Genomic DNA, 20,434 nt, shown 5'->3' with positions numbered 1-20,434 from the left:
TTGGATATATATTCAGAGACTAAGTCAGTAAGTGTTAGTTTGGCCTGACCCCCTGAACATGATTTCAATGTGGACATGACACACTTTCACAAAACCCAGAGTACCCGTGAAGATCCGGGTTAGAATTGATCTTCAGTAACCCATGGTTGTCGTAAGAGGCGACTAATGGGATCGGGGGCTCAGGCTCGCTGACTTGGTTGACATGTCATCGGTTCCCAATTGCGCAGATTGATGCTCATGCAGTTGATCACTGGATTGTCTGGTCCAGACTCGATTATTTACAGACCGTCCCCATATAGCTGGAATATTGCTGAGTGCAGCGTAAAACTAAACTCACTGACTCGCAAAACCCACAGCTGTGATCATATCATGGTGATGCAAGATGAGATGTAATCATTTCAGAAACATTTTCATGTTTGAATGCAGGCTGGTCTGACGTGTGTCACATGGTGCTAGACTCAGGGTCATTCTGGCAACAATAGCACCATTGTCTGTATGTTTGGCGATTGCAAGCCACTGTCTCCCACTGCACTTAGTTCCAAACTTACACGTTTGTTTAAGAGTGCAGAGGCCATGGTTGAAATGTTTACTGCCAAACTCTCTGCAGTTGGGGCAATTATGGCGTGTGTTTGTCACTTGCCGAGATTTGTCTGAGTCAACAACGGGAGGCACAGTAGCAGCAACACTGCCAAGGGGAGACCGCTCATTAAATACATAGATAAATATTTGTAGATAAATTATCTTTAGCGCTAGAATATATTTATTTTGTTGAGGACTTACGTCACGGTCAACAAGGTTCTTGCTCTTTAAGCATGGAGATTATTTGTGAGGCTCAAAGGTTGTACCTTAAACCTTTCAAATCATATTCAGTTTCAGGAAGATTTGCATGCATGCTTTCATCTGTCACCTTGGGATTTTGTGAAATATTACCAGGATATTTTGTTTTCCCAACAATATCATCTGTTTGTTTGGGTCTCAATGTATTCGTTGTGGGAGTTAAATATTCTCCACCTTTATTTCCGATGTGTGATAGTATGAGTGCAGAGTGCTGGCATGAGTGAGAATCCTGGTGAATTCTTGGTGACTATGGACCATTGTGATCAATAGTACATATTGCCAGGCTATGTGAATTAGAATAGAGTATAGTTTTTTAGGTATGTTGTCTGAGGGAGGTAGGTTTTACCTCACTTAAAATGGCACTTCAGTTATACCACAGCTATCTGGTTAATTTGGGAGAAAAGCTTTACTTTTACTTGAAGTAAGTTTTCATTAATGTTCCACTTAGTGAAATCTACCTGTGAAGATCCAGGTTAGAATTGATCTTCAGTAACCCATGCTTGTAAGAGGCTACTAACGGGATCAGGCTCGCTGACTTGGTTGGCGAATGTCATCATATACCAGTTGTGTAGATCGATGTGCATGCTGTTGATCACTGGATTGTCTTGTCCAGACTGGATTATTTACAGACTGACGCCATATAGCTGGAATATTGATGAGTGTGGTGTAAAACTAAATTCACTCACTCAGTGAAATCATGATGCTTACAAGTCTGTTTGTCAGAAATCTAGTAATTTATTTTTGTATACTCAGGTAAACTTCTGTATATGTTAACATCTGGTGGACACTCCTCAGGACATGTTCACCAGGTAGACAGACTTGTTTGCTGCAGACCTTAGGCAGGTTCTTGTTTAACCCTTCTGATGTAATACAGATAGGATCTGTGAGCCATGAATAGACATAATCCCTGTGTTGCCCAACATGTATTTTCCTCCAGCTCTGATGTGCAGGAATATAGCAGTCCACAGATTGTCACATTGATTTATGCCCAAACTGCAACATGATAGCTCTTGAGAACAGCTGTGGGGAATGCATGGAGAAATCTTGCCACAGAGACTTAACCAGCTTAGAGGGCTTTTAGCATGTTTAGCAGTCATTATTATAATGCTGAGCTTACAAAGGAGATTGTTTAATGGACCAACTTGAGCAGTGGTGATCATTGTTATCATGGTTAGGAAAGAGCTTGTTATCGGAAGGGATTGTTTGTGTTGGTCAGGTTTCTCATTATCAACAATTCTCTGCTGATAGTGATGAATGGACAAAAGCAATTTTTGGGATTGGCATGATCTGATAATATATCTGATAATGTTGTATTCTAAGCAATGGTACATAGGCATGAAACCGTTATGAGACATGTTAAGCCAACATATTCTTTCATACTTGAGTGTGTTTTATTGGGAGTGCCAGGTTTATATCCTGTATCATTTCTCACGTCTCTAAAGCTGGTTACAGTTGACTGTAATAAATAGCCTGTGATAGGGAAATGCATTGCTGTGGATATAGACTAAGGCTTAGTCTCTGAATATATATAATTTTGATAGTAACAAACAAGCCCATTTATATTGAAAAGGAGCCCTAGGGAGACCAGAGATCCTGAACCTGAGGAAATCTAGACTTGCTTTATTTAGGGCTTTAGCACTGCAGAGAGGGCTTGGCAGTAGGGAAATTAATGTGGTTCAGGGACTGTGAGACAGACTACTGTGGATAGTGCATCTGTGGTTGTAGCTAGATGGCTAGACTAAGGCTTAGTCTCTGAATATATATAATTTTGATAGTAACAAACAAGCCCATTTATATTGAAAAGGAGCCCTAGGGAGACCAGAGATCCTGAACCTGAGGAAATCTAGACTTGCTTTATTTAGGGCTTTAGCACTGCAGAGAGGGCTAGGCAGTAGGGAAAATAATGTTGTTCAGGGACTGTGAGACAGACTACTAGATGGCATGTCCATGGTTGTAGCTAGATGGCATGTCCATGGTTTAACCAGATCTCATATCCATGGTTGTAAGTAGATGGCATGTCCATGGTTGTAGCTAGAGGGTATGTCCATGGTTGTAACCAGATTTCATATCCATGGTTGTAGCTAGATGGCATGACCATGGTTGTAACAAGATAACATAATTTTTTACAGTTGTCCCTTGTGTCGTGAAGTACACCTTGGTGTAATCATGGGTTTGAATCCCAGATTTGATCCATTATGGTTGGTTTGTCAGGTTTGTAGTGAGTTTTCCGTCATGATAACTTGCCACACTAGGCTGCATTATATTCATGACACCCAACTCAAATCACCAATTATGCATACCTTATTCATGGTAACTGCATCTCATAGTTTTTGTAAGAAGCGACAAGCAGGATTAGTTGTTGCGCTTGTATTTGTGTCCAAATTGTATAGATTGATGCTCATGACATTGATCACTTTATTGTCTGATATAGTTTGCAGGTAGCTAGAATTGCTGGCGTAGTTTTAAACAAGCAAACAATTGTTAGGTCAATTTGTTATTTCTTTGTAATGTAAGAACAGGTTGAAGTTTGTTCTCTTAGCACGGCAGAGTAGAAAACTGGAGTCTGGCTTCATCTCCAGCTGTTTTGCAGCATGGATGTGATGCAACAAGCGGAGACTGACCCTAATTTGTCTGGGACACTCCTGCCTTGGAATAAGCCTGAGTTGACAGATGGATATGATTACTAGAATCCGTAACCCCACACCACTGCTGCAGGCACTCAGGCCACAGCAAGCTGAGACACCAGACAAATACACTATATTTATACCCAAACAGACAGAGGACTATTCCGAAAATTGTCAGGAATCACAATCCTACTTATGCTTTGTGGCTCTGTCAGGAAGAATTACTGGTTATTTTCCTGTTTTTCGGTCAACAAATTTCAGCATTATAATAATTGACCACAATGTTTTGGAAATACTGAAGTGACTTTAGGTTTCTCTTCTGAGTCAGCGTCTGTACAAATGTGTTTTGAAATCCAGCAAATTCTTTTACCTGCACTACCCGCCTTTGACATATTCACTAATGCAAAGCCCTTTTCAAATAGGCAGTTGATTCACGCGCGTTAGGTGAATTGAACTGTATCCATTCTTGAAATACATTTGGCTATTGGCATCATTAGAATAGAATATTCATGAGTGTTTTAAAAGAAATGTTTCTACTTGAATTTCGGTGTTGGTTATCAAAATGAGATCTGCAAAATGAAATCCATCTAACCAGGCAGGATAGCAGTCTGAACACTGAGTATTGGTCATTGTAGTTATACATTTACATTGTTAGGGTGGTCGAAATATGTCAGATAATATCTTATTTCTTTTATTATTTCATGACTGCTGATTGTTATTGTATTCAATATTCGTATTCATTACCCAATATTCGTGATATGATGATATGTATTGGATTCGCCTCTTAAGTAGATTCATTGCAGCAATTTTGTTATGTTCCAGGAAGATAAGCTGAAACTAGTCCATATACCTCGACTAGTATTTGAAAATATTGCCAAATTACAATTTCAGGCCAGTAGACACACTGTAGTACATGCAGTAACAAGCACACAAAGGTCACGATTTCAAGATACAATAATTCACTAAATACGAATGGGTTCGGCAGCTTGACTCCTGAGAGTTTCAAGGACTTCAATCCTGCCCCACAACGAAGCACATGTGATACATGTGGTCTCACCTTAGGCAAGTCAGTTTGTTCAAAATTGCCTCTATTGACCCAGCAGAAAATGGGTACCCAGTGGGATAAGTCATGTGACTATAATCTTATAGCGCCTCACAGGCAGCTTGGGTTATCCGGGGTAATAATGAACTGTCTGTTTGTATGCGCTTCGAGCATGCACTTGGTGTATGGAATTTAGCGCTATAGCTGTGTGTGGCGCTGTGGAAGTTCGGCTTCTGCCCAAAGAGGCATAAAACCTAACTCACTTATTCTGATCATAAGGGACTGATAAGAGTCAGCAACTGTAAGCCCATTTCCAGTGTGTTGGAAGTGTTTGTTGTCATGGAAGATCAGTTCCTTCCATGGATACAGTACGTGAAGACCATTCCTGGTGTCTGGTTCTGACCATTGTGATATTGCATGAATATTGCCAGAATAGGTATACAGAACTCACTCATTCTGACAGTAATAGAATGATGACAGTCTCTAACACTAGTGGTGGTCCGATTAATTGAAATAATCGAAGATTGGTCGCAATGACTAAACAACCAAGCAATCGGTCATGTTTTGTCATAATCGAACACAAACAATCCTGGAACACTTGTTTGCATTAACAATATTGTTCACATGGTTGGTTTTGTCTGTTACATTTCATGACCACTACAAGCTCGTTCCAAGTCAGGATTGAATTTATCTTAAAGACTCCAGGAAATTTATGTTCCTAACATACTAGACATCCCTTAAAGATGTGAAATTTTGTCGTTTCTCTTCCCCCCCCCCAACAACTACATGTTTTCTTTCATTATTTTTTTTTTGCCTTAACAAATTTCATAAATGAGGCTAACCAATTATTTTCGATGATTGATCGGTTTTAATGAACTAATCATCACTTATGAGATATTAACCAATTTTCAACACTATTTAACACTGACATTTCACAGTCCACACTGGCTGTTGCAACGGTCCACACTTGTTATGAGATTGTCTATGTTTGACGTGGGTATGTGGTCGCCACTTTGGTGTATGACAAAAACTTTCGCCTTTCTTTGAATAAGTGGAACTGCTAATTTACATAATATATACAGACTAAATCACTTTCGCCCAGTTGATATTTATTTGCTTGCACGGAAATACATGCCATGAAATACTAAAGAAAACTATCACTACAGAGTGTAAATGAGTAGTAAATTGTGTCAATAATGAATGAATCAGAACAATAATTTGAACACTTGGGTGAAGCTGCAGGATATCTCATGCTGTAATAGGATATACTTTTTCCCCTCCTGGAGATTCTCTCTCCAGGTAGTACTATCTTTGGTTAAAAGGGCTATTAATTCAACAGTTTTTTCTGGAATATTTAAAAAATTTCTTTTTTCAAAACTCTTTGGTCCGCCAACATTAATTTGCAAAGACAGTCACATGAATCATTAGGCGTGGACACAAGCATTGTCTTGAAGTTGAACCTTAATCCCACTCAGGCCAAATTATGTTTTTTACAATCAATAATCATTTTTAATAATTCTTTCCATCGATTTTGATTATTTTCAATCATCAGAACACCACTAATTACAGAGCTCTTGGATATCAAGGAAACTATGGTGAGGAGGAGGCAAGTAATCAAAGAGTTCCTAAAGTCGGCCCAGCCATGAAATGATAGTGTTGTGTTGTGTTCCCAGTCAGCATGTAATGACACCGCTGTCAGTTACAGACTGAATTCAACAGATACAAGTCACCATCCTGTAGTTTTATTTTCGATTAATCAGAATTTTGTTGTTTTTAACTTTTAGTAAAACACACTTGAATGAAGTAAACTAACCATTAAATTTGACGAATATTCAGGAACAAACATGCACTCAAAAGCGTAAAGCGTGCGCTTTGTAAAATTTTAACCACTTTTATTGTTTAATTACAATTCCAGTGTCTTTCTTGCATGCGTGCATTTCATTGCATGACAGTATTAGTTATAAAAAACATTAATTAGAAAAAAACTGGGGAAAAGCCCTTAAAATTTGGAATTACATTAAAAATGTTCACCACAAGTCCTCCGATAATCGATAGTGGATTTGGTTTCCGATTCCCAACACTATCTGTAATTTTAGACAAATCTTTTCGCTGATGTTTATATTCATCGTATTATATATCCTGACTGTTTGACACTGTAGAACAGTTTATTCTGAGATTTCATATTACCCTTGCCGTACTGTTGTTTTTCCACCGTCTCCATGATTGCTGTGACAGGTTAAGTCTAATACCCACTAAAAAGGACAGTTCTACATTGCCACGATTGTCGCAAAATAACTGTATTTTGTCTGTCTTAGTGTCCATGAAAAATGTGTTATGATTGGATGATTGCAGCCACCCAATCCAGTAGTCATCAATACAGCTGAACCTGCCTGTGTTGGACTTGAAAATGGTTGTGATGATCATCTTGACAGCTGTCATGTCTCTGACACTGAGCCTTCCCCTGTTGTTGATTGCTCATGACCTATATTGCTACTGAGTTGTAGTAAGGGCTAGTTGCAGAGTAAAGTCGGCTTCTAAGTCACCAGCATATCAAAGTTGTTTTGTTATAATGATGAATATTCATTTTAAAATTTGAGGGCCAGTTCTCTTTGTTGTGTATAATGTAAATGGCACAGTTAAATAAGTGACGTTTTTCGTCCTCTGTTGTTAACCCCCTTTTCTAAAAGATTTATTTGAATTAATTTTGCTTCAATTTGTCCATATGTAGCAATTATTTTGCTCTGTTGTTATGTTTCATGTGTGTAGATTCTTCTTTCATGTAGTGGAACGCGTTCATGGATCACGGAGTGTTCAATTTGCCTTTCAGTGACTGTCATAGCGGGAGACTTGCCTTTTATTGTCAACCAGAGTGTTTTCTTGAGGTTGAGTGCTTAGAGAACAAATTCTTTCAAGCTGATTGCGCAAGTGGCGTTTTTATATCTGGTTGACTTTGCTTCCTTGTTGATCAGGACCTGGTGTGTATGTACGTAGAAGAGGGGTTTTGATTGGCAACACCTGATCTGCTTTGGCACTTCCTGGTGTGGGAATTCATCGTTTATACCTGCCTGGAGCATTGTGTTTTGGGAGTGTTTGTCTAGGCTCTTCACAGTGTACAAAAACGTTTATGATCGTAAGCTGGGTATAAGTTTTAATTTTCAGAATATGCGCACCTCAGATTAATCACACTTGTGAGAAGCGTATGTGTTTTTGATAGATATTACTCAAGACTCAACTAGTTACTCAAGGCTCAAGATTTGAGAGGACTATGCATATGAGATGAGAGGATCACACATATTTGTTAAGGGTATACATGTTCGAGGGGTTATACACGTTTAAGAGGATAATACATATTTGAGTGTTTCACAGATTCTATATTAATCATGTCCATACATCTATAGTGGCCAGACAGTGTTGGGACTGCATCCTTACTTACAGGGCTCCATCCACATGTTATGGTAGGTTTGCTGGCATCGATGGATGAATTTGTTTTCATATAATTGATTACAATAGAATGATAAGATATTTTGAATAAAACTTCAGTAGATTGTAGAGGAAGAACAAGCTTATTGCACAACCTGTCAAAAGGACAGGTTTTTTAAAAATAGTTTATTAGTAAAATAGATTACTACATTGTATCTCTTCAGCTAATTCAGGTAAACCAAAACGTGATATACTTGGCCAAATAAAGTGTGAAATTTGAGACAAAACGAAAACATAAAAATTTACAATTTAAACTGTAATTCCTGTTCTGCTAGTCATTATTTCAGAGCAGATCTACCACAGATCATTTAGGTAAAAAATGAGAAAATAAAGAATTTAGATTCAATCCTAAGGAAGAAATAGTATCTGCAGATTTTATTTTATTACCGGGTATTTATATTAATTTCCAATATCGTGTTTGCAGCATTTACTATATATATTTAAAGTAATACTGACAATAAGCATAGCTATTTTGTACAGCTGATAGCTTTTATAAAGGAACATTATTTTTCACTCATTTGCAGGAATCCTCTGGTCTGCCATTAACTGCCTTACAAATCTGCAAATCGTAATGCCTTGAAAACTTGTTCCATAATATATGTTTTGAGGTGGTTAGAATTTGTGTTAACAGCCTCACAAGTCACGTCAGTGATTCAGAAATAGCATCGTCATTAACCATTAGAAGGAAGACGTCAGAGCCAAGAAACATGACGCCAGTGATATGTATGGCAACCAATGATATCACATGACAATAGAATAATGAACTACCTCTGGTAAAGGATATATGGACAGCTATCAAGTTACAGTGGTGGCACAATTCTGATGACATTTGCTGTTTTAATAGCAAATATTTTGTCCAGTGATCACTTCCAATATAATTACAAAATACAAAAGAGTTGAAATTAATCTACCTACACCAGTCATTACCCAATTCAGCCCATGCTTTTAGCAATACTATGTAATCAGAGATGTTATTTTCAATGCATTGTTTGTTCTTACGTTCGTTATGTTAATAATGAATACATAGAATATTAGGTACATTGTAAGCTTCAGTGTTTTTACCTGATTTTGATAATTGGTTTGGAATTTTGAAAACTATTTTGAAAGAGTTTATTTAAAATGACCTGAAACTGCAGCTGGTGTTGGTTACTTAACACAGCAGTCTTGTTTTGTCATTAATTTGGAATAGAACCACTGTATATTGTACACATGATCATATATAAGTATAAAATTGCACCAATGGAATTCCCCAATGAAAACATGTACCAGTGGTTAAGGGGCGATGAGGTAGCCTAATGGTTAAAGCATCTGCTCATCATGCTGAAGACCCTGGTTCGATTCCCCAAAATAGGTACAATGTGTGAAGCCAATTAATAATAATAATAATAATAATAATGGATAGTATTTATATAGCGCTAATCTCTGAAAGGACTCGTTACGCATTTCTTTCACAAAAATTGGACGGAAAGGTCACATTAAAGGAAAGCTTGTTTAAACAAGAATTCTGGTGTCCCCTCTGTTATATTGGTGGAATATTGCTAAAAGCGGACTGTGTGTCTTTGGATGTTGAAAAATACATCAAAACTCATTGTGAAATATATCATCATTGTCCCTTGTACTGATGTGAATTTAGGGGAAATAAGTTTGAACTGTACTTTTATGTGGTAGCCAGTGAATAATCATTGATAATAAAACACTGAAACTTTCATTAATAAGGTCATAATACATAATATTATTCTAAAATGACCTCCATTACACGGAGATGTTTTACTTGGTTCACATGACATAGTTTCCTGCACTTAGTCTATTCTTTAGAACACATTTGTTAGATTGTGCTCTCTCTTGGTGATAAATCTATTTCTATTTCATAATCAAGGGCTAGCCTAGCTTCAGATTTCTCCAAAATGAATGAAACCTCCACTGGACCAATAAAGTGGTAATAAATGTGTTTCTGTACAATCTAGAATATTGTCCCACCCACATTAATTCTAATCACTTACATGTGGTAAATATTGGTTGTTTGTACTGTGGTGTCATTATTTGCAATCTGTCACGAAATCCCAATAATTAGGGTGAAAATTGATATTGAAAGATGTGAAAAAAGATTGGATTCCTTTGTACAAGTACTTAGTGATCAATATATAAAACAATGTACAGCTGTGGCCTCCTCCATGCATGGAGGGATGATAGATTTATGCTCCAAGTGGATCTCCAGCAGGTAACTAGGCAACACCTGCAAAATGAGATAGACAAAATAAAAGAACAAAGACAAAATCTTATTTAATATCAGATTGAAGTATTGTAAAAGTCATTTCTCCAATTAAACTGTTTTTCAAGGAATAAAGTCATTAACAATGAATGAAATCCATAATCATTAAATCATAATAGTGTTTTTTAGTCCAGGGCCGTGTTTCACAAAGCAATCGTATCGCTACGACTCTGGTATCTCCTATATTTTAACATAGAGTTACGACAATCATGGCGCTAAGATTGCTTTGTGAAACTGGACCCTGATGCAGAATTTCTGTACAACTCAATCGTAGTGGTTCTTTTAAGACATGTATTTATTACGCAGTTGTTAGGCAGTTACAGGGTTTACTCGTATTTCACATGCGAACACAGTGCCAAGGCTGTCCTCGTATGTCTGTGTTGGGGAAATGAAGGTAGGACAGATGAAGATCTATGACTGAGTTGTGAGCAGGGCTGTGGTGAGATCAGGAGGCAGGGCCAGTTGCAAATGTCAGAACTACCGAAGTGGAGAAGAGCATTAAGCAGGACATGTCAAATGTCTGAGACATCTCAAGTTGAGATGTCTGAGACATCTCAAGTTGAGGAGAAAGTTTTACATGTCCTGGTTTTCACCCCTCAACCTTGGATGTGTCTGAAGTGGAGAAGATAGCCTAGCAGGGCATGGCAAATGTCAGGGCACATCGAAAGTGGAGAAGAGAGTTGAGAAAATGTTAGGACGATGAAGAAGCCTTCTTCCACTGTTGAGTAAAAAAAAGTCATCCTTCACATGTTTGTCAAAGGAGCCATCTGAAATATGGATTTGGCAGTGAAGCATTGTGACGAAGATGTCATCGTACCTCACTGGCATTAATTGTGGAATCTGATGACTGGTTTGCTTGCTCGTGATTGGATTATTGACCGACTGTCATGATATGGATGAAGTTCTACAGGCTGCAACATTACACAACACTTACTTGACAAGACATGGAATCTTTCTAGTTACCTTATTGTACTGAATTGGGAATATTGTTTTGAATTATGTTTTCAAAAAGCTTGGACAAATTGTTAACCGGTTGAGATATTATTGACTACCTGCAATAATGTGTGGCCTTGCATCTCAGGGATGCAGAAATCTGAAATTTCTGCAGTGCAAGGTCAAGGGGCAATGTGTACTTGATAACAATCCTGTTACACTTGTATGTTAGGTCACCTCTTATGGGTTCTGAGTATAGATCAAAATGTAGTTAAAGTGACCAGGTTGAGGGCATTGAATACAGATGTGTGTGAGTTCACTATATTCATCAGTGATGCTAATATGCTTCATCCGCAATATTGAATAACGAATAGGAATATTCATTCACAAAGTTGATGCATTATTTATTATGGGTGCTACGATTCACTTGCATATTCGGTGAATTGACCCGAATCCTTCCTGAATTTGTTATCCATTGTCACTAGATTTGAATCATCATGCCTGTTTTTAAAGGATTTGTTTTTCTTGAACTTGGTGTTGTTCATCAAAGTGAAATATGCAAAATGGAATCTATCCAAGCTGGTTGTTAAATAGGTTGTTAAATAGGTTGTTAAATATACCCTTATATATTCTATTAATCACTAGTCGTGATTAATTAACACTGTCTAAATGGACAAAACATGTCAAAGAATCGTTTTGTTTCACTGAATGTAATGAATAATGCATCGACGGCTGGAATACTGCTGAGTGCGGCGTTAAACTAAACTCACTAACTTATTCCTGATGGGTTACAGACATTTATGTGTGATGTGTTTGGCCTGTTGGAACAGTTGGTCCACCCAGGGAGGGAGTGAGTGAGTGAGTTTAGTTTTACACCGCACTCAGCAATATTCCAGCTTTATGGCCGCGGTCTGTAAGTAATCAAGTATGGACCAGACAATCCAGTGATCAACAGCATGAGCATCGATCTGCGCAATTGGGAACCGATGACATGTGTCAACCAAGTCAGCGAGTCTGACCACCCGATCCCTTTAGTCGCCTTTTACGACAAGCATAGTCGCCTTTTGTGGCAAGCATGAGTCCACCCAGGGGTGACAATGATGCCTCCAAGTGCCAGGGAAGGGGTGGTCATTATTGATCTCAGTGGCACATAAGTCTTTCTTTTTCACAATACCAATTACTATTTCTTGAAGCCCCATACATTCCTGAGATTCTTCGCCATGGCAACCAGAATTTAGGACAACAGATTATATCAGTAAAGACCAAGGCAGACAGATGTGAAGATGGTATCTTGAAACCTATTACTACATGGTGGAACGGGGAAATTGGCTTTTATAGATCTAATTGTTCTTCCATGATGAAGGATCTTAGCCTATTGTAATGCCCATAATTGGAGCCAAGCAGTCTGAGAGTGAGAAGTCCAAGTTACAATGTGTACCATGTATGTTGGTACAACTGGAACTTACAAATAAAATTGTTATATTGGGAATGAAAGGAAAGAACAATAATCCTATTAATGAAATAATTTCAGTAGTCAAACACTATATCTACAGATGCAGCATAAATGGTTTCAGACCAAATTTAGAATATTTAAAAAATGAAATTGTCCGTCACTATGATATGTCAGGATATGTTTACCTATCAACGGGAACTGAGCAAATGTTTTTACAATATTGGTCAACTCTACATTTACTACTTGGAAAATAATCCTGCCAATTGTACATTTTCAGCCAATTGTACACTTTTATACATGTATACATATACCATTGTATTATCATGAACTTTATCTATGACGTTTGCCTGTACCATGAAATATGGAAAATAAAAAAAATAGAAATGTATGTAGGTATATCTTTGGATGATGTATGTCGGTGTGTTTGGTGCTTGGTTCATAAGGAATACTACTCTATGCTTGTTTGATACCCGTTTTTATGAAACATTATTTAATTGGCCTTTTTATTGTATATAACAGAGTGATTGAGGAATGGGTTTGGATTGATGTTTCTGTTTCGAACAAGTCTCCATGTCTTTTATGGATGAAACAAAAGTTCAAACATTACCCTCAGGAGGTCACAGTTGTCCAGTCAAACAACTAAAACAGGGCTAATCTTGTACAACATACCAATAGATCATTATAGTACTCAGTGTCTACATGTCTTGTGTGGTACATGATATATATCTTCATGTTAAGTATGGTACATGATGTGTATGAATTCAGAAGGTATGTGTATCATTCAGGGTACACAATATGAACATGTCCCGTGCAGTACATGATATATATTGATGTATCATTTAGGATACACATCAACATGACATGTGCAGTACATGATAATATATCTACATATTATGTATGGTAGATTATATATATATCGATGTATCATTCAGGGTACACAACATCAACATGACATATGTGGTACATGATATATATATATACATGTATGTATCATACATTATATATATCGATGTATCACTTAGGATACATGTCATATCATTTCATCATGCATGATACTTGATAAATAGAATCATGTTTTATATGGTACATGATATATGTTGATGTGATATTCGGGGGTACATAATATCTGTATATCAAGGTGGCATGCGTGCTGCATGATATATATTGACATGTTATATATGATACATGATATATATTGATGTAATATACAGGGTACATAGTATCTGTATATCAAGGTGGCATGCATGCTGCATGATATATATTAATGTAATATTCAGGGTACATAATATCTGTATGTCAAGGTGGCATGCATGCTGCACGATATATATTGATATGTTATATACGGTACATGATATACATCAACATGTGATGTGGGCCTTGCATGCAGAGCTCAGTTTATGGACTTTAGATACCTAGATTCCTGTTGACGTGAATGTAACAGTAGAAGAATCCTGTCTTTGAGGGTAAAGTGCCAGGGGACATGTTGATGTGGAGATCAAGCACATTCACAGTGACAGTGGGGAATCACAGTACACGCTGTATTGATTGTACTTCTTTGTGGCATAACATCAGTACTTTGATGTTAAATCTGGAACATCTGAAGTATCATTTCCACTGTAATGGCTTTGTTCCAGAAGCTAGGTGACACAGATCCATGTAATCTGTGGCTGCTTCTGTGGCTCAGCGTCTTCGTTCTCGGACAGTTGTCTACATCCAGAACATTGTTCGACTCGGATATCTGTATTTTGTACAAATATTTGTTTGGTATTTGATGCCACACTTAGCAAATATACCAGCGAGATGATGGTGGCATGTAAATAGTAAAGTGTCTACCATACGTTCCAGTGATAAGAAGGGGTGGTAGGGTAGCCTAGCGGTTAAAGCGTTGGCTCGTCATGCCGAAGACCCGAGTTCAAATCCCCACATGGGGACAATGTGTGAAGCCCATTTCTGGTGTCCCCCGCCGTGATGTTGCTGGAATATTGCTAAAAGCGGCGTAAAACCAAACTCAGTCAGTCAGTCCAGTGATAGATCAGTCCCATCATCAAGCCATACAGTCGCTCTGACAAATGGGAGAGAGGAAGGTCCCGGGTTTGGCCATGTCATACCAAAAGACAAAAAAATATGGTACTTGTTGGTCCCTGACTGGCGCTCAACATAAATTTGTACAACAAGGATTGGTCGGCTCGGGAGTCCGTATAATGTGTCTGAGTGGGGTATTCATGCTTCACTGCGGCATGACATCTCAGTGAGCTAGCGCTATAAAACCAGCTTAACCCTTTCAACACCGCAGGCCGCTTTAGCGGCCACAACGTTATGAGTCCCCAGACACCGGAGGCCGATTAAGCGGCCAGGCAGTAGTCACGTCAAAATGAGACATAATTTTAGGAACCTACCTGACTTATGATTCATATATTAAATCTATCACATTTTACAATGTCTGAAAACACTTATTAAATTTCAATTTATCATATATTATCAGCAGAATTAAAATTATAAACTATTTTTCGCAATGTTATTGAAAACAACGATTCTCGGACACATGCTTCGGCAGCGGGTCTACAACAACATTGTCAAAGAGCAAAGTAACGATGTTTCGAGGAATTCATTAAATAAATTGAATAAACTAATGAATAAAATCAACAACAGCATTCATAAAAATTGTCAAACGGACATATAAAATTACTATTTCCATCTTTTTGTGCGATCATGTAATGCAAGTCAAGTCACTGACGAGTGACATCTCGGCTCTCGCCGCCTCAATCTTCACGCTCGGACACGATGTTTAATGCGAAAATATATACATGAAGCCTTTTTGTCACAGGTCATAACCTAGCACGATACGTCCAATAAGTTCCATAATTTACGTACAGGTAGCGATTTCTTGCTTAATATGTTCAGAATAGCATTATTTTACCCAAAACTTTTGTCTAAATCTGAAGGTTTTCGTTTTACGAGGGCCGGTATCCATTGCCGTAATATGATTGGCTGCCTCAGGTAACGTGTCTGATTTTGACCAATCAACGACCCTTATAGCAGACTGTGGCTTAAAAGCGTCATTAGAAACCAATCTTTATCCAATAAAATCGCTTCTTACAACTGTGAAAATACTCTTGGCAAGGGTACAGTGATATTGTTGATGTTCAGAGCTTTCGAGCGATGCCCGACATCAAACGATTAAGCCTCGCATGTTATGCACACGAAGCTTCGAAAACGGAGGTATTTTCCGTTGTTATGTCATGTTACCGAGCGGAAAGCCACAGATATCGGGAAATAGGCGACCATACATATTATTTAAGAAATCTTTTTATAATAATTTTCTGATGACGTAAAAATAAAAATATAAAAGAAAAAGGCACGGGCATGTTATCACATGTCACAGATGGAAAAAAATCGCCATAGTTTTTGCTTCTTTCATGGTTTATCTGGACGTTATAAATGTAAGCTTGCATTTTCATTCAAAAATACATTTATTTAAGTTGTAGTTGTATTATTTGAATAATATTATAAAAATAAACTTCATATTTATCAACAGTAGGATTAGATCTTTTAAATGGTGTATGGAATGTAGTAGCAATAACGTTTTACAAGCTTATAATTTCCTTCATAAACATAGGCTTCATCTATGACCTCAGGGTCTCTGGGAACTCGGTGTCATGGCAGTAAATGCCTCTGGTTGACTGGTGTTGAAAGAGTTAGTATGGGTTAGTACGAGCAGCCACACATGCACAGGCATGCGTGTCGTCATATGAGCGAAATAATCTTTAGTGCGAACTCCATTTCACCTCATCTGACAAATGTTGTTGGCTGCCAAACAGTTGTAACCCGGAATCCCATCATGGTTCATGAACTAGTAAATCAGGATGTAGATGCATGATATGTCGCAGTGAAATAAAATGGCATCTTTTTTACCTGATCAGTGTTTTACTGTGCAGAACAAAACTAGGGGTCCAGAGGACCACCAAATACAAAGTTCAAGTGTACTAGCAGTAAAAATATGAGGGTTCTGAAAGTAATCAAACAGTGTAATAATAATTATTGTGGAGATGCAATAATTACGTTTATAACAAAAACTTCACATTTCATGTCACGAATTTTGTACAATGATTATGTTTGTGCATCCCTTGGGGCGGATTATATATACTTTTTGAGTACATTCTTCATCTTTGTGCATACTTGACGCACATTTCTGCATCACACAAAACCCAGACCAAGATTCATGCGCAGCGTTGGTCAGTGTTGGTTAATTCATGCGCAGCGTTGGTCAGTGTTGGTTAATTCATGCGCAGCGTTGGTCAGTGTTGGTTAATTCATGCGCAGCGTTGGTCAGTGTTGGTTAATTCATGCGCAGCGTTGGTCAGTGTTGGTTAATTCATGCGCAGCGTTGGTCAGTGTTGGTTAATTCATGCGCAGCGTTGGTCAGTGTTGGTTAATTCATGCGCATCGTTGGTCAGTGTTGGTTAATTCATGCGCAGCGTTGGTCAGTGTTGGTTAGATGCTGTTGATCAGTATATGCCTTGCTGTACACTTGTTCATATTTTCTGTGTGATGGATCACATAAGCTACATGTTTATGTTGTTGTTTTTTCTTCTGAAACTCACTGTGACAGCTCAGAATGGAAAGTTGCATCAACAAATTAATAGTCATCTTTCAAGATTTTAAAGTAAAGATTATATTGCCTCAGATATGGTAAGGTCAGACAAGCTACATGTTTTTTTGTTTTTTTTTCCAGAAAATAACTTGAGATGTGACTGTTTAAAATAGAAAGTTACATCAATAAATTATTAGTCATCTGTCAAGAGTGTTAAGTAAGTTTCATATTACCACAGACATGGTAAGGTGTCTGGAAGTACTTGAACTATTATCACAGACCATGTTGACTGATCAGAACAGATAATTACACCCTCATTTAAACAGACGTCCAGACAGTTCAGAGGAAATGTACGGGACTTGTTTCCTGTGATACTGTTTCCGATTGCAAAGCCCCTGATAAAACCTTGCTGTTTGATGTACATAAGAACCGTTGACAACAAGCACAACAAGTCTGATGCAGGCTGGAGATTAGGGCAGCCCAAGAAAGTCAGCCAATTTGCTGAGCGTTTAAGGTCTCCTCATGGCTATTACCAGTTCAAGTTATTCAGTCAATCCCCAGTATTATGGATGTTGTGACCTGAGTGTTTTGTTCCTCGATTGGGTTGCAGGCTTTCTGTAGCCAGCTGCTATTTGTAGGGGGAAAATGCATGACAATAACACCAATATGCTTGCTCTGAGCGTAATGTACAGATTCTTCCCTTGCTACGGTGGACTTGATTCGGTTCCCTCACTACAGGGGACTTGATTGTCTTCCCTCACTACAGGGGACTCGAACCCCTGCCCTCACTACAGTAGACTTGTTTCCCTCGCTACTGTGGACTCGATTCCCTTCCTTCACTAAAGTGAACTTGATTCCCTTACTGTAGGGGACTTGACTGCCTTCCTTACCACAGTGAACTTGGTTCCCTTCCACACTACAGTGGACTCGACCGCCTTCCTTACTACAGTGGACTTGACTGCTTTCCACACTACAGTGGACTTGACTGCCTCCTTCACTACAGTGGACTTGACTGCCTCCTTCACTACAGTGGACTTGACTTCCTTCCTCACTACAGTAGACTTGACCACCTTCCTCACTACAGTGGACTTGACTGCCTTCCACATTACAGTGGACTTGGTTCCCTTCCTCACTACAGTGGACTTGACTTCCTTCCACACTACAGTGGAATTGACCGCCTTCCTCACTACAGTGGGTTGACTGCCTCCTTCACTACAGTGGACTTGGTTCCCTTCCTCACTACAGTGGACTTGATTCCCTCCCCTCACTGCAGTGGACTTGATTCCCTCCCCTCACTACAGTAGACTTAACTTCCTCCCTCGCTGCAGTGGACTTGACTCACTTCCTCACTACAGTGGACTTAACTTCCTCCCTCTCTGCAGTGGACTTGACTCACTTCCTCACTACAGTTGACTTGATTCCCGCCCCTCACTGCAGTGGACTTGACTTCCTCCCTCTCTACAGTGGACTTAACTCACTTCCTCACTCTAGTTGACTTGATTCCCTCCCCTCACTACAGTGGATTTGTTTCCTTCACTCCAGTACTTGATACCCTTCTACAGTTGACTTGACTCACTTCCTCACTACAGTTGACTCAATTCCCTTCCCTCTCTACAGTGGGCCCTGGGAGAGTAATGCGGAATCACCTACACTGGGTGGTATGCATCACACTCCAGTGCTGTCAGGCCGTCTAATTATCTGATAGTATTTCATGATCAGAATAAATTGGCTGAAAGTCCTCACGGAGACCATCTGTAGATTTGTGGACTTGCGCTGACTGCTGGAGATGTGTCTGCGTCTGACTGCATCTTATGATGTCTGAATACTGGGCAGTGACAAATAGAAGGCTGGATTACTGAGGCAGACTAAGTCTCCTGGAGATGCTAGTGTCCACAATAGTTTTCTGCATTTGTGCATTGTGTCTTTTAGAATGCTGGGGTTCTAAAGAACATATTTTATTGTAATAGTAATAATAATGGATATTTTAAGCGCGCCATTTTCCACCCACTGATACATGCTCAAGGTGCTACATAAAAGTATACATACAATGCATACAGAGAATAAAATAGTAAAATAAGTATACATTGAAATTGATGACAGAAAGATTGATTTTAGGGATAGGCTTTGGAAAAATAGAAAGTCCTCAACTTAATTTTGAAAGTTTCCAATGTGGGAGACTGCTTTATGTGGGGAGGGAGAGAATTCCACAGAGTAGGACCAGCGTACTGGAAAGACCTCTTGCCAAAGGAAGAAAGGAGAACTTTGGGAATGGAGAGAAGACATTGATCTTGAGATCTGAGAGTTCTGGTAGGGGGGTACACAGTGAGAAGTTCAGAGAGATATGAAGGAGCTTGATTCTGCAAACATTTATACACAATGCAAAGAAGTTTGAAGTCTATCCGGAACTTGATTGGAAGCCAGTGTAATGATGAGAGTACAGGGGTGATATGGTCTCGTGTAGTTGTACATTTAAGATGTTTTTTTTATCGTGTTGTGATGACTGTAACCTAATACAAATTAATATTGATTTGCTTAGATTACTTGACATGTGTAATGCTCTCCTGTGGACCAGATAAAACCAAAGGTATGAATACTTTGTTGTAATCAAAATCATATTATCTAGAATTACTGTAATCTTGTTCAAAGGGCCTCCACAGTGTAGCATAAGTGATCTTGTGGCGAGTGATGTGTAATCTGAAGGAAATGAAGTCATTGGAATATTGGAAACTGAATTGGGGTATTCATGAACAGTAAGAGAGAAGTTAATCAGTGTGTGATATAAACATAATAAAGGATAAGGCTCAGTGATAAAGGATAAAATCTTCAGTTTTACATGAATGTTTTGGGTCTTTGCAAAGCCTGTATGTTTGTCTTAGTATATGTTGTAAACTCTTTAATAGCAATGACCATGTTCTTTTAACCTGTTAAACTATATCAGGTTACAGTCATCACAACATAATCTCACATTGAATTGCAATTAGTTTTATCATGAAACTGCAGTCTCAAAACATCTGAGGACTAGAGTTTCCGAAGAGTATCTCATTCCATGCCCAAATCATTATTTGGGAAAGTTACAAGTCAGAAAAACACAATGTCAAGGTCAGACAAGAGTTTTACCATACCACCTATATTCTCTCACATTACTGTAGTTATCTGTCATGGTATCAGGATTGGAGTGCTATATATTGTAGGTAGTACTCTCTGG

General features: G+C 38.5%; 1 protein-coding gene and 1 long non-coding RNA gene across 2 annotated transcripts in view; one reads left to right on the top strand and one right to left on the bottom strand.

Moving 5' to 3' along the window:
- Positions 1–20,434, top strand: part of LOC124256535 (furin-like protease kpc-1) — a 69,248-nt gene that overhangs the window by 8,706 nt on the left and 40,108 nt on the right. The window lies entirely within an intron of this gene.
- LOC124256536 lies at positions 4,614–19,754 on the bottom strand. Its single transcript, XR_006892945.1, has 3 exons — positions 19,744–19,754; positions 10,248–10,258; positions 4,614–4,707 (listed from the first exon to the last, which is right to left on the bottom strand). It is a non-coding gene; the product is annotated as an uncharacterized LOC124256536 (long non-coding RNA).

The sequence above is a fragment of the Haliotis rubra genome, unplaced genomic scaffold (assembly GCF_003918875.1).
Source record: "Haliotis rubra isolate DU_JTF1 unplaced genomic scaffold, ASM391887v1 Scf63, whole genome shotgun sequence".
Taxonomy (NCBI): Eukaryota; Metazoa; Mollusca; class Gastropoda; order Lepetellida; family Haliotidae; genus Haliotis; species Haliotis rubra.
Note: the sequence above shows the minus strand (reverse complement) of the source record. Positions and strands in the feature narration are given on the sequence as shown.